The sequence below is a fragment of the Aegilops tauschii genome, chromosome 3, assembly GCF_002575655.3.
Source record: "Aegilops tauschii subsp. strangulata cultivar AL8/78 chromosome 3, Aet v6.0, whole genome shotgun sequence".
NCBI lineage: Eukaryota > Viridiplantae > Streptophyta > Magnoliopsida > Poales > Poaceae > Aegilops > Aegilops tauschii.
The window spans coordinates 423328868-423341910 of record NC_053037.3 but is presented as its reverse complement, the minus strand read 5'-3'; the positions used below and the strand labels follow the sequence as shown (position 1 = coordinate 423341910).

The following is a 13043-nucleotide window of genomic DNA, read 5'->3' as shown; positions in this document are numbered from 1 at the left end:
GCTTTGTCAACTTAGTCAATATGCACGATTCTAGCTCCAGTGACCGTACGATGTCCATCCAACGGCCGTAGTGCTTCTTTAACCTCTGGTCTTCTTGCTCCAGCCGCCCAAACCAGCGCCGGTCGTGCCTCGTGCTCCTACCTCCCGTGGCCGGCTGCGATGCGGCGGAGGCCTCACCGCCCCCTACTACTCCCACCGCTGGCCAGGCCATCCCTCTACTCACCCACACCCCCTGTTATTCTGCGGCGACGGCAGCCTCACACCGCAGCGAACCAGTGAACCCTCGTACTCCTCTACGCGTGGGCATCCACTGCCGCGTCTTCCCCGGCTCCGCGTCGTCCCCTTCCCAGGCCTCGCCGTCGTCCACCGCCCTGGTGCTCTCAGCGCGGCGTGGTCAACGTGGTCAAGGAACGGCTTCCATCGGATGTGGACTGTACGTGGAGAGGCTGACGGCTGGGTCCAGGGCCGCAGCAAGGAAGTGCCTCCTTATTACGTGCAAAATAATTATTCCTCCACCTGACAGCGGGGACCCACCGGACGGGCCACCATATTTCACGAAAAAAAAGTTTGCCCCTGACTGCTGGGACCCACCAGCTACATCTTCACACGCAAGGAAGTGTGTCCGGGCAAAAAAAAAACGATTCGCCCCCCTCACTGCTGGGACCCACCAGCTACATCTTCGCAGGCAAGGAAGTGCCTGACAGTCGGGACCCACCTGGTCGAAGCGTATGTAGCGTTGTCATTCTGGTCGCGAACGCGTACGTACATATATATTGGTGGATGTAGAGGCACGCACGTGTCGTAGTAGAGACGCGTACGTGTCATAGTAGAGGCGCGCACGTAGCATGTACACGTACGTCCAGCGGCCAGGGTGCAAGAAAGAAAATACGGCCACGTATGTGTACATACGGGCGGGGTCTCGAACGCCTACTCGCGCATACGTACGGCCAGGGCTCGTGTACATCGCTGGGTCGGAACGGAGAAACATCGTCGTCGTCGTGTTCATGGGGAGGCAACGGAATGCGCCGTGTTCATTGGGAGGCAACGGAACGCGTGGGAGCCAACCGGCTGGGTCGGAACGGAATGCGTGGTCGTGTTCATCGGGAGGGCTTGGACGGAACATGCGATGGAAACGAGGCCTGATGTACCGCACAACGGAGGAAACTGACCTCCTACGTTCGGAACGGGGTCCTGTTGATCGGGAGGGGTGTGGCGTACCGCAAAACGGAGGAAACGGACCTCCTACGGTCGAAACGGGGGTCTTGTTGCTCGGGAGGGGTGTGGCGTACCGCAAAACGGACGAAACGGATATCCTACGGTCGAAACGGGGGTCCTGTTCATCGGGAGGGGTGTGGCGCACCGCAAAACGGGACTCCACGGGATACTGTTCATCTCTACCGTCGACCTCCTCCAGCCTCCATGGGCACCGTCGACCTCCTCCAGCCTCCACGGGCTACCGTCGACCTCCTCCAGCCTCCACGGGCTCCTGTTCATCGAGCCTCCACCGCGCGCTACTCCACCGGCTACTGTTCAACCACCCCTCCACGGGCACCCCTACACCGTCTACTTTTCATCCAGCCCTCCACACCACGGGGTCCTGTTCAACCACCCCTCCACGGGCACCCCTCCACCGTCTACTGTTCATCCAGCCGTCCACCACACCACGGGGTCCTGTTCATCCAGAGGCAACGCCACCGCTCACTGTTCATCCAAACCCCCCCCCCCCCCCCCGCAACGCTCACCGTTCATCCCAGAGGCAGCATCGATCGGCTTCAGTTAGCAGCAGTAGCGAAGGAATCGCTCGATCGGTTTCAGTTAACAGCCATCGATCGATCGCTTGGGTTCAGTAACGCGTAGCCTGCAGTGCAATCGCTCGGGTTCAGTTAGAGCCCAACGCCTCGCTCGGGTTCAGTTAGGGCCAACGCCTCGCACACACGCGCGTACCTGTACGAGAGAAACGCGCATCGCTCGGCCCCAGACCTCCCACCGTAACCGGGAACTCCCCGAAATTTTCCTCGCCCTCACTTCTACCACGGTTTTTTCCGTCATGGATGGCCCAAAGAATGTCATGCAGCTGCGTCTCCGGCCCGCCCAGGACGAAAAGCCCATTTTCTGTCATGATTTTTTGTCATAGAAGTAGGAGCCCACCACATCTATGATGATACCGGGTTTTGTGACAATTATCGTCATAGAAGTGTCATATGTATGACAGGAAAAAAATTCGTTCGGCCCAAAATGTCAGGGATGTGTCTTTTTTTGTAGTGCCTAGTTTCTGCGAAAATACTGATGAAGATCTTAAAGTGATTGATGTGACTACTATTGAATCTTTGTTTTCCAATATAAATCTTGATAAAGATGGGACTGGAGATGAGTGAACTTTAGTTAAAAGGCGTCCCAATGATTCAGAGTTTTTAGATCTCGATGAAAAAATTGATAAAAGTGGGATTGGAGAGGTCAAAACTCTAAGTAGCGATGAACCCACTCCTTTGGATTTCAAGGAATTTAATTATGATAATTGTTCTTTAATAGATCGTATTTGTTGCAATCCATGTTGAATTCTCCTCATGCTTATAATCAAAACAAAGCTTTTACTAAACATATCGTTGATGCTTTGATGCAATCTTTTGAAGAAAAGCTTGAATTGGAAGTTTCTATCCCTAGAAAACTTTATAATGAGTGGGAACCTACTATTAAGATTAAGATTAAAGATTATGAGTGCCATGCTTTGTGTGATTTGGGTGCTAGTGTTTCCACGATTCCAAAAACTCTATGTGATGTGCTAGCAGGTTTCCGTGAATTTGATGATTGTTCTTTAAATTTGCATCTTGCGGATTCAACTATTAAGAAACCTATTGGAAGGATTAATGATGTTCTTGTTGTTGCAAATAAAATTATGTGCCCGTAGATTTCATTGTTCTTGATATAGATTGCAATCCTACATGTCCTATTATTCTTTGTAGACCTTTCCTTAGAATGATTGGTGCAATTATTGATATGAAAGAAGGAAACATTAGATTTCAATTTCCGTTAAGGAAGGGCATGGAAAACTTTCCAAGAAAGAAAATTAAATTGCCTTATGATCTATTATGAGAGACACTTATGGATTGCATGCCAAAGATGACAATACCTAGATCTATTCGTGTTTTATGCCTAGCTAAGGGCGTTAAACAATAGTGCTTGTTGGGAGGCAACCCAATTTTATTTTTGTTATTGCTTTTTAGGTTCTGTTTTGCAATAAATAATTCATCTAGCCTCTGGTAAGATGTGGTTTTGTGTTTTAATTAGTGTTTGTTCCAAGTAAGACCTTTGGGATAGCTTACGGTGATGGTTGATTTGATCTTGCTGAAAACAGAAACTTTTGCGCCCAGTCCCAGAATTTTTAAAAATCACAGAAGCGTGATAAAACTCTGAATTTTTTACACAAGATTGATATACAAATTGTCCCTGTTTTCTTAATTTATCAGAATATTTGGAGTTACAAAAGTATTCGGACTATCCAGATCGCTACAGACTGTTCTGTTTTTGATAGATTCTGTTTTTTATGTGTTGTTTGCTTATTTTGATGAATCTATTTGTAGTATCGGGGGGTATGAACCATGGAAAAGTTGAATACAGTAGATATTACACCAATATAAATAAATGATGAGTTCACAACAGTACCAAAGGTGGTGATTTATTTTCTTATACTAACGGAGCTTATGAGATTTTTTGTTGAGTTTTGTGTTGTGAAGTTTTCAAGTTTTGGGTAAGGATTTGATGGACTATGGAATAAGGAGTGGCAAGAGGCTAAGATTGGGGATGCCCAAGGCACCCCAAGGTAATATTCAAGGATAACCAAGAGCCTAAGCTTGGGGATGCCTCGGAAGGCATCCCCTCTTTCGTCTTTGTCTATCGATAACTTTACTTGAGGCTATATTTTTATTCACCACATGATATGTGTTTTGCTTGGAGCTTCTTGTATGATTTGAGTCTTTGCTTTTTAGTTTGCCACAATCATCCTTGCTATACACACCTTTTGAGAGAGACACGCATGAATCGTGATTTATTAGAATACTCTATGTACTTCACTTATATCTTTTGAGCTAGGCAATTTTGCTCTAGTGCTTCACTTATATCTTTTCAGAGCACGGCGATGGATTTATTTTATAGAAATTTATGAACTCTCATGCTTCACTTATATTATTTTGAGAGTCTTTAAACATCATGGTAATTTGCTTTGGTTATAAATTTAGTCCTAATATGATAGGCATCCAAGAGGGATATAATAAAAACTTTCATATAAAGTGCATTGAATACTATGAGAAGTTTGATTCCTTATGATTGTTTTGAGATATAAAGATGGTGATATTAGAGTCATGCTAGTGAATAATTGTGAATTTGAGAAATACTTGCGTTAAAGTTTGTGATTCCCGTAGCATGCACGTATGGTGAACCGTTATGTGATGAAGTCGGAGAATGATTTATTTATTGATTATCTTCCTTATGAATGGCGGTCGGGGACGAGTGATGGTCTTTTCCTACCAATCTATCCCCCTAGAAGCATGCGCGTAGTACTTCGTTTCGATACTAATAGATTTTTGCAATAAGTATCTAAGTTCTTTATGACTAACGTTGAGTCCATGGATTAGACGCACTCTCACCCTTCCACCATTGCTAGCCTCTCTAGTACTGCGTAACTTTTGTTGGTGCCATAAACCCACCATATACCTTCCTCAAAACAGCCACCATACCTACCTATTATGGCAAATTTCCACCGTTCCATTTATTACGACACGCTCCATCATTGTCATATTGCTTTGCATGATCATGTAGTTGACATCATATTTGTGGAAAAGCCACCATTCATAATTCTTTCATACATGTCACTCTTGATTCATTGCACATCCCGGTACACCACCGGAGGCATTCATATAGAGTCATATTTTTTCTAAGAATCGAGTTGTAATTTTTGAGTTGTAAGTAAATAAAAGTGTGATGATCTTCATTATTAGAGCATTGTCCCATGTGAGGAAAGGATGATGGAGACTATGATTCCCCCACAAGTCAGGATGAGACTTCGGAGGAAAAATTAATAAATAAAAGAGGCCAAAAAATGAGAGAAGGCCCAATAAAAAAATGAGAGAAAAGAGAGAAGCGGCAATGCTACTATCCTTTTACCACACTTGTGCTTCAAAGTAGCACCATGATCTTCATAATAGAGAGTCTCCTATATTGTCACTTTCATATACTAGTGGGAATTTTTCATTATAGAACTTGGCTTGTATATTCCAATGTTGGGCTTCCTCAAATTGCCCTAGGTCTTCGTGAGCAAGCGAGTTGGATGCACACCCACTTAGTTTCTTTTGAGCTTTCATAAACTTATAGCTCTAGTGCATCCGTTGCATGGCAATCCCTACTCACTCACATTGATATCTATTGATGGGCATCTCCATAGCCCGTTGATACGCCTAGTTTATGTGAGACTATCTCCTTCTTTTTGTCGTCTCCACAACCACCGTCTATTCCACCTATAGTGCTATGTCCTTGGCTCACGCTCATGTATTGCTTGAAAGTTGAAAAGTTTGATAACATCAAAAGTATGAAACAATTTCTTGGCTTGTCATCGGGGTTGTGTATGATTTAATTATTTTGTGTGATGAAGATGGAGCATAGCCAGACTATATGATTTTGTAGGGATAAGCTTTCTTTGGCCATATTATTTTGAGAAGACATAATTACCTTGTTAGTACGCTTGAAGTATTATTGTTTTTATGTCAATATTAAACTTTTGTTTTGAATCATACGAATCTGAACATTCATGCCACAATAAAGAGAATTACATGGATAAATATGTTAGCTAGCATTCCACATCAAAAATTCTGTTTTTATCATTTACCCACTCGAGGATGAGCAGGAATTAAGCTTGGGGATGCTTGATACGTCTCCAACGTATCTATAATTTTTGATTGTTCCATGCTATTATACTATCTGTTTTGGATGTTTTATATGCATTAATATGCTATTCTATATTATTTTTGGGACTAACCTATTAACCTAGAGCCAAGTGCCAGTTCCTGTTTTTTCCCTGTTTTTGAGTTTCGCAGAAAAGGAATACCAAACCGAGTCCAAACAGATTAAAACCTTCGCGATGATTTTTCTTAGACCAGAAGACACCCAGAAGACTTGGAGATGAAGTCAGAAGAGCCATGAGGCTGCCACCAGGACGGAGGGCGCGCCCCCATCCTTGTGGGCCCCTCGTGCACTCCCTGACCTAATTTCTTCGCCTATATATTCCCATATATCCCTGAGCCAACAGAGGCATCCACGAGAACACTTTTCCACCGCCACAACCTTCTGTACCCGTGAGATCCCATCTAGGGACCTTTTCTGGCACCTTGCCGGAGGGGGATTCGATCACGGAGGCTTCTACATCAACTCTATTGCCCTTTCGATGAAGCATGAGTAGTTTACCACAGACCTACAGGTCCATAGCTAGTAGCTAGATGGCTTCTTCTCTCTCTCTTTGATTCTCAATACCATGTTCTCCTTGATGTTCTTGGAGATCTATTCGATGTAATACTCTTTTGTGGTGTGTTTGCCGAGATCCGATGAATTGTGGATTTATGATCAGATTATCTATGAATATTATTTGAATCTTCTCTGTATTCTTTTATGCATGATTTGATATCTTTGTAATTCTCTTTGAACTATCGGTTTGGTTTGGCCAACTAGATTGGTTTTTCTAGCAATGGGAGAAGTGCTTAGCTTTGGGTTCAATCTTGCGGCCGGTGTCCTTTCCCGGTGACAATAGGGGCAGTAAGGCACATATTGTATTCTTGCCATCGAGGATAAAAAGATGGGGTTTTCACCATATTGCTTGAGTTAATTCCTCTACATCATGCCATCTTGCTTAATGCGTTACCCCATTCTTTATGAACTTAATACTCTAGATGCATGCTGGATTGCAGTCGATGTGTGGAGTAATAGTAGTAGATGCAGAATCGTTTCGGTCGACTTGACACGGACGTTATGCCTACATTCATGATCATTTCCTTAGATATCGTCATAACTTTGTGCTTTTCTATCAATTGCTCGGCAGTAATTTGTTCACCCACCGTAATATTTTCTATCTTGAGAGAAGCCTCTAGTGAAACCTATGGCCCCCGGGTCTATTTTCCATCTTATAAGTTTCTGATCTACTATTTTGCAATGTTCTACTTTCCGATCTATAAACCAAAAATACCAAAAATATTTACTTTACCGTTTATCTATCTCTATCAGATCTCACTTTTGCGAGTAACCGTGAAGGGATTGACAACCCCTTTATCGCATTGGGTGCAAGTTGTTGATGGTTTGTGCAGGTATTCAATGACTTGTGCGTTGTCTCCTACCGGATTGATACCTTGGTTCTCAAATCGAGGGAAGTACTTATCTCTACTTTGCTGCATCACTCTTTCCTCTTCAAGGGAAAAACCAACGCAAGTTCAAGAAGTAGCAAACACTAAATGAAACAAATAGTTATAAAAGATAATACACCACATTCGAATCATAGACCGGACGAGAGCCGGCGGAGGGCGGATATCAAAACCATGGCACTATATAATAACAAACAATAATAAAAGTAAGAAAGTTATACAAGTAGCTATCTAAATCATACAAGTAAGAATTTTTTCTTAAAAAAAGATAAGAACAAGAGGCTCACCACGGTGGTGCCGGCGACGAGATCGGCGCGGGCGCTCGACAACGGTGAGGACGGGGACAGGGACGGCACCCTACACATGTGCAGACTCTAAGAAGTTAAATTGTGCACCTAAATCAAAAGAACTCCCACATACACTCCTCCACTAAAACCCACAAAACACTCTACTTCTAGAGCATTTGAAATGAGCTAAACTAGCAATGAGAGATGAAATGATGAAGTTTCTAACCTTTTAGAACACTTGTGTAGTTGGTGCACCGCCAAACCTAGACAAATCTTGGGGAAAATGTAGTTTGGAGTTCGAGCTTGGAGAGGAGAAAGCTTAAGTGTGGCTCCGGCATTTTATTGAACACCTCATGTGCATATACAGACAAAAAACAGAGTAGCCCACACCTCCACCGTTCCACGACAAAAAAATAGAGGAGATTGAGGAGGGGGGCTGGATATATATAGGCAAAACTTTAGTCCCGGTTTGAGTTTTAAACCGGGACTAATGGTCTACCCTTTCGTCCCAGTTCCAAACACCAACCAGGGCTAAAAGGCAGCAACCCCTTTAGTCCCGGTTGGTGGCTGGAACCGGGACTAACGGTCACAATCGAATCGGGATAGATGTTGCCGAGGCCCGACCGGCGTCCTAGCCTCGGGAACCAGGACTGATGCTCCCATTAGTCCCGGTTCGTAACACGACCGGGACTAATGCTCTGATCTGCCTAGGACCAAAGCCATGTTTTCTACTAGTGAAAGGTCCCATTCGAACCGGGACTGATGCCTGCCGAGCCCTGTCTGGCGTCCTAGCCGCTCGAACCGGGACTGATGCTCACATTAGTCCCAGTTCGTAACGTGACCGGGACTACTGCTTTGATCCGGCTAGAACCAAAACTCTGTTTTCTACTAGTGTATACTACACTGGATTTTTTTGAAAAGGAGGATTGCATCGAGTGATGCACACGACCTTTTATTAAAACAAACCAAGTATCACAGTATCATGAGCAGCTCCGGCACAAAAAAAGATTACATGATGAAATGCCACAACCGGCACAAATAGGACAAAATGCTTACACACATATCTTATTATTGGATCGCCATCCAAACCGGTTGTATGTATCCTGTGCCACAGTCTCACATCAGTTGCACCCACAGTGTAACTCATCACTTCCGGCATGGGATATGGCCTCTCCCACTTATGATAATCAAGTATCATGCAGTGCTACAAATGCATTAATATAATGTGACACTATAAATAATGATGAGAGAGACGATACTAATAGCATTATTATGATACAGTATAATGGCACACAGAACAAGCAAATTTAAGGCCAAGTACACCTTGTACACAACTTTATATTGAGATTATTCTGTATATTAATGAATAAGGTGGCATTGTGATATTAGGCTAGGATATTATGCAGCGAGAAGTTAGTAACCATATGCACTATGATACTACCCATCATGAGAGGCCTAAGGCTATTCATAGTGGGGAGTATCATATACTAGTATCATGCATTTGATACTAGTGTATGATACTACCTTCGTAGTGCATAATATCATAGATGATCTTATATATTGCCGTGCATGACACATAGTAGAATAATATTTATTATGATATGGTATCTACATATGTTACTCTAATCCTCTCTCTCTCTTCTTTAATTGTCTGCCACATCAGCATGTTTTTTTCTCGAATACGCACAAGCATGCGTATCATTCATTAAAGGAGAAGGGGGAAAGACTCCCCAATGTCATAATTACATGCAATATTTACATGCCGGATTTTCCAACACCACCAACTCAAGGCTCACTACCTCCTATGTCTCATCCTCCCACCTGGCTATCTCTACTTCACCTTGTGCCCCAACGGTGTCCTCCTTGAGCAGCCCTACCTTCGCCCATAACGTGGCCTCCTCCTAATTCTATGTCGCACACCTGAGAGGGAGGGCGTTGCTCCGTTGAACACAATGTCATTCCTATGTTTCCAAATCAACCACAATACCAATAGGCACTTGGCTCTCGTTGCTTTCTTGTTTTGCCCAGCCGAATCCTGTCGGAGACACCAAGTACTTAGCTCCTCACCAATCCGTGGCTCGAGGCCAGGTCTACCGGTGATCAACCCCAACCAATGCCAGATTTGCCTTGCGAACACACAACCAAGCAAGAGGTGATGGATAGTTTCTTCCTCTTGGTTGCACAGCGGGCACGCGTCCTGGTGAGGCAGCCCGCGCCTAGCCAACCGATCCGAGGTCCAGCATCTGTTCTTTAAGGCTAGCCACGTGAAGAAGCGACAGCGAAGCGGTGCAAGAGAGCCCCAAGTAAATTCTGCCTCTGGTGAAACTTGCAAACCCAAGAACCACGCAGCATAAGCCGAATGTGCCAAGAATTGCCTGTTGCTCTCCCAACTCCAACGCACCGTGTCTTCAACATCCTCATTGAGCTGCACCTCCTCCATTTTAGACCATAGCCGCAAGAACTGAAGTAGTGCATACGACGAGAGCTTCGGGCCAATACTCGCCACCCAACTGTTGTTGTCGAGCGCCTCCAAGACCCTCAACGACCTTCTGACCCTCTGTGGAATCTTGTAATAAATCAAAGGCGCCACGTCGCATACCCTGGAGCCATCCAACCATTTGTTCTCCCAGAACAATGAATATTTCCCATCACCAAGCGTCGTAACCACAGCTGCTTGCACCAATGCTTCTGCCTCCATCGGTACGCCGATCTAGAACTCAGCCCATGGTCTTTCTTTGTCATACTTTTGCAGCCATGGCCATCTCTCTCGGACTGCTTTGTTGAGCCACTTCAAGTTCGCTATTCCCAGCCCTCCTGCCCACTTGGGCCTGCACCATCTCCCACGATACCGAGCAGTTTCCTCCTCGGGCTTCCTTCTTTCCGCACCACAGGAACCCACGACAAATCTTAGTAAGGGCCGAGATTGTCTTTGGGGGCAAGTCCAGAGCCAACATTGAGTGTACAGGGATCGCACACAGCACCGATTGGATAAGTACTTGGCGACTACTCTTCGGGAGCAGGGAGGCCTTCCACATCGGTAGCGCGTCACCTACCTTGTCCACCATATATTGGAGCTGCGCCGCCGTTGGCTTCCTCAGAGTTAAAGGGAGGATGAGGTACTTACACGGGAAGATGCCAGCAGGGCAGGCCAAGATGTTCGTAACCATCTCCATCTCGTCCGGGGAGCATATTATTGGTATAACCAAGCTTTTGCTCCTGTTCACCACCCAGCCCGAGGCCTGACCAAAAAGTTGCAGAATTGCATCGCAAGTTCGTGTTTCCAATTCATTGGGTTTGAAGAAGGCTACCACATCATCCGCGAACATGGAAACTCGTTGTTTTAGCCCTGAGCGTGCCAAAGGCACAAGAAGCCCTCTCTCTGTTGCATACTGGAAGAGTGCTCGAAGTGGTTCCTTACACAATATGAAGAGCATTGGAGATAGCGGGTCTCCTTGCCTGAGACCTTGGCAAGGCAAGATCGGCCTATCGGGCAACCCATTCACCGCGATCCTCGTGGAGGAGGTGGCCAGCAGTCCACACATCCACGCCACCCATTTCGCTCCGAAACCCAACCTCGGCAACACCTCAAGTAGAAAAGGCAACTGGATGGTATCAAATGCTTTCGTGATGTCAAGTTTAAGTAGGACTGTCAGATGCCTCAATGCATGCAGCTTCCTGGCCGTGCATTGCACCAACATATAGTTATCGTGGAGTGAACGGCCACGCACGAATGCACTCTGGTGATGCCCCACCAACCGCGGCAGGTCCACCGCAAGCCTGGTTGCCAGAATTTTGTAAAAAAAATTCACTGGGCCACTTATTAAGCTCACCGGCCTAAAATCGTTTATATCCACCACTCCTTGGATCCTAGGCAGGAAGGAAACTTGTGCCTTGTTGATGGATGGAAACCCTCTCATGTCTGCCGCATGGAACTGCTACAGCGCCTTCATAAAATCGTCTTTGATTATATGCCTACATGACACAAAGAAGCAGCCTGTGAAACCGTCCGGGCCTGGTGCCTTGTCCAACGGTATTGATTTGATTATCTTCTCCACCTCCTCTTTCGTGAACGGGGCCTCGAGATGCATGAGATCCAGAGACAGGAGGTCAAGCATGTCCAAGTTGATCGAGGCCGACCGATGAGCAGAAGACCCGAACAATGCATCGTAATAATCATCCACCACCTTCGTGATGCAATCATGCCCTGTGTATAGCACACCCTCATGGCTAAGTGACGTAATAACATTCTTCTTCTGTCTATGTCTTGCCTGCCGCTGAAAGAATGCCATGTTCGCCTCCCCCTCCTTGAGTTGCCAAATCCGCGATCTCTGCCTCGCAATGGATCTCTCGAGCGAGCAGAGGCCAAGTAGTTTCTTCTTCAGGAGTTTCCTCAATCCATGCTCGCTATCCGACAGTTGGCGTGAGTTTGCTGCCTTGTCAAGCCGCCCAATGATCTCCATCACCAAGGAAAGTTGTAGCTTAACATTACCAATCCACTTGTCACTCCACCTCTGCAATGCTTTGGCCGTTGCATGTAGCTTGTTATCCAGGACCAAGAAAGGGTTCCCTGCCGACGAAACCTCATGCCATGCCTCGTAGACTGCGTCAAGCAAGCCGTCGGCTTTCGGCCAGAAGCTCTCAAATTTGAAGTGCTTGCCCACTTGAAAGTCCATGTTTAAATCCACAAAAGGGGGGAGTGATCCGAGCCTGCCGTGCCAAGAGCAGTCAACAAGTTTCACGGAAAGATGTCTTCCCAAGAGTTGGTAACAAAGATGTGATCAATTTTCTCCAAGGTGGGGTTTCTCCTTTCGTTTCACCACGCGTACCTTCTGCCGTTCAAGTACAACTCCTTGAGTTCCAAGTTATTGAGCAACAATCAGAACCTAGCCATCATCCTTAGGTTGATCATTGCATGATTCTTGTCTTCCGGGTTGACCAAAAGGTTGAAATCCCCCACGACTGCCCACGCTCCAACGTGGAGATCACACACCTCCACTACTAGGAAAATGCTTATACACAGTAGCATAGTAGTAGCGCTGGAAAATAGTAAACGCTGCTGCTATTTAGCAGTAGCGCTTTTCCTGGCAAGCGCTACTAGTAACTCTATTGTAGTAGCGCTGTGAAGCAGAAACGCGCTACTACTATGTGGGACCAGACGAGGCCACCGACGGTCGCCGGAGTTGTAGCGGTGTTCAGAAAAAAGCGCTACTACTAACAATTTAGTAGCAGCGCTTGGTTTTACTACGCCGCTACTGCTAGTGGGCCCCACTTAGTAGTAGTGCTTTTCCTGGAGAGCGCTACTACTAAGTCCAATAGCAGCAGCGCTTTTTGCAAAGCAGCGCTACTGCTAGTTGCGGCTGTT

General features: G+C 45.7%; 1 pseudogene; it reads right to left on the bottom strand.

Annotated features, from left to right (window-relative positions):
- The window catches only part of LOC141042996 (uncharacterized), a 245315-nt pseudogene extending 234936 nt beyond the window's left edge, over window positions 1–10379 (bottom strand).
- Window positions 10380–13043: the final 2664 nt, after the last annotated feature.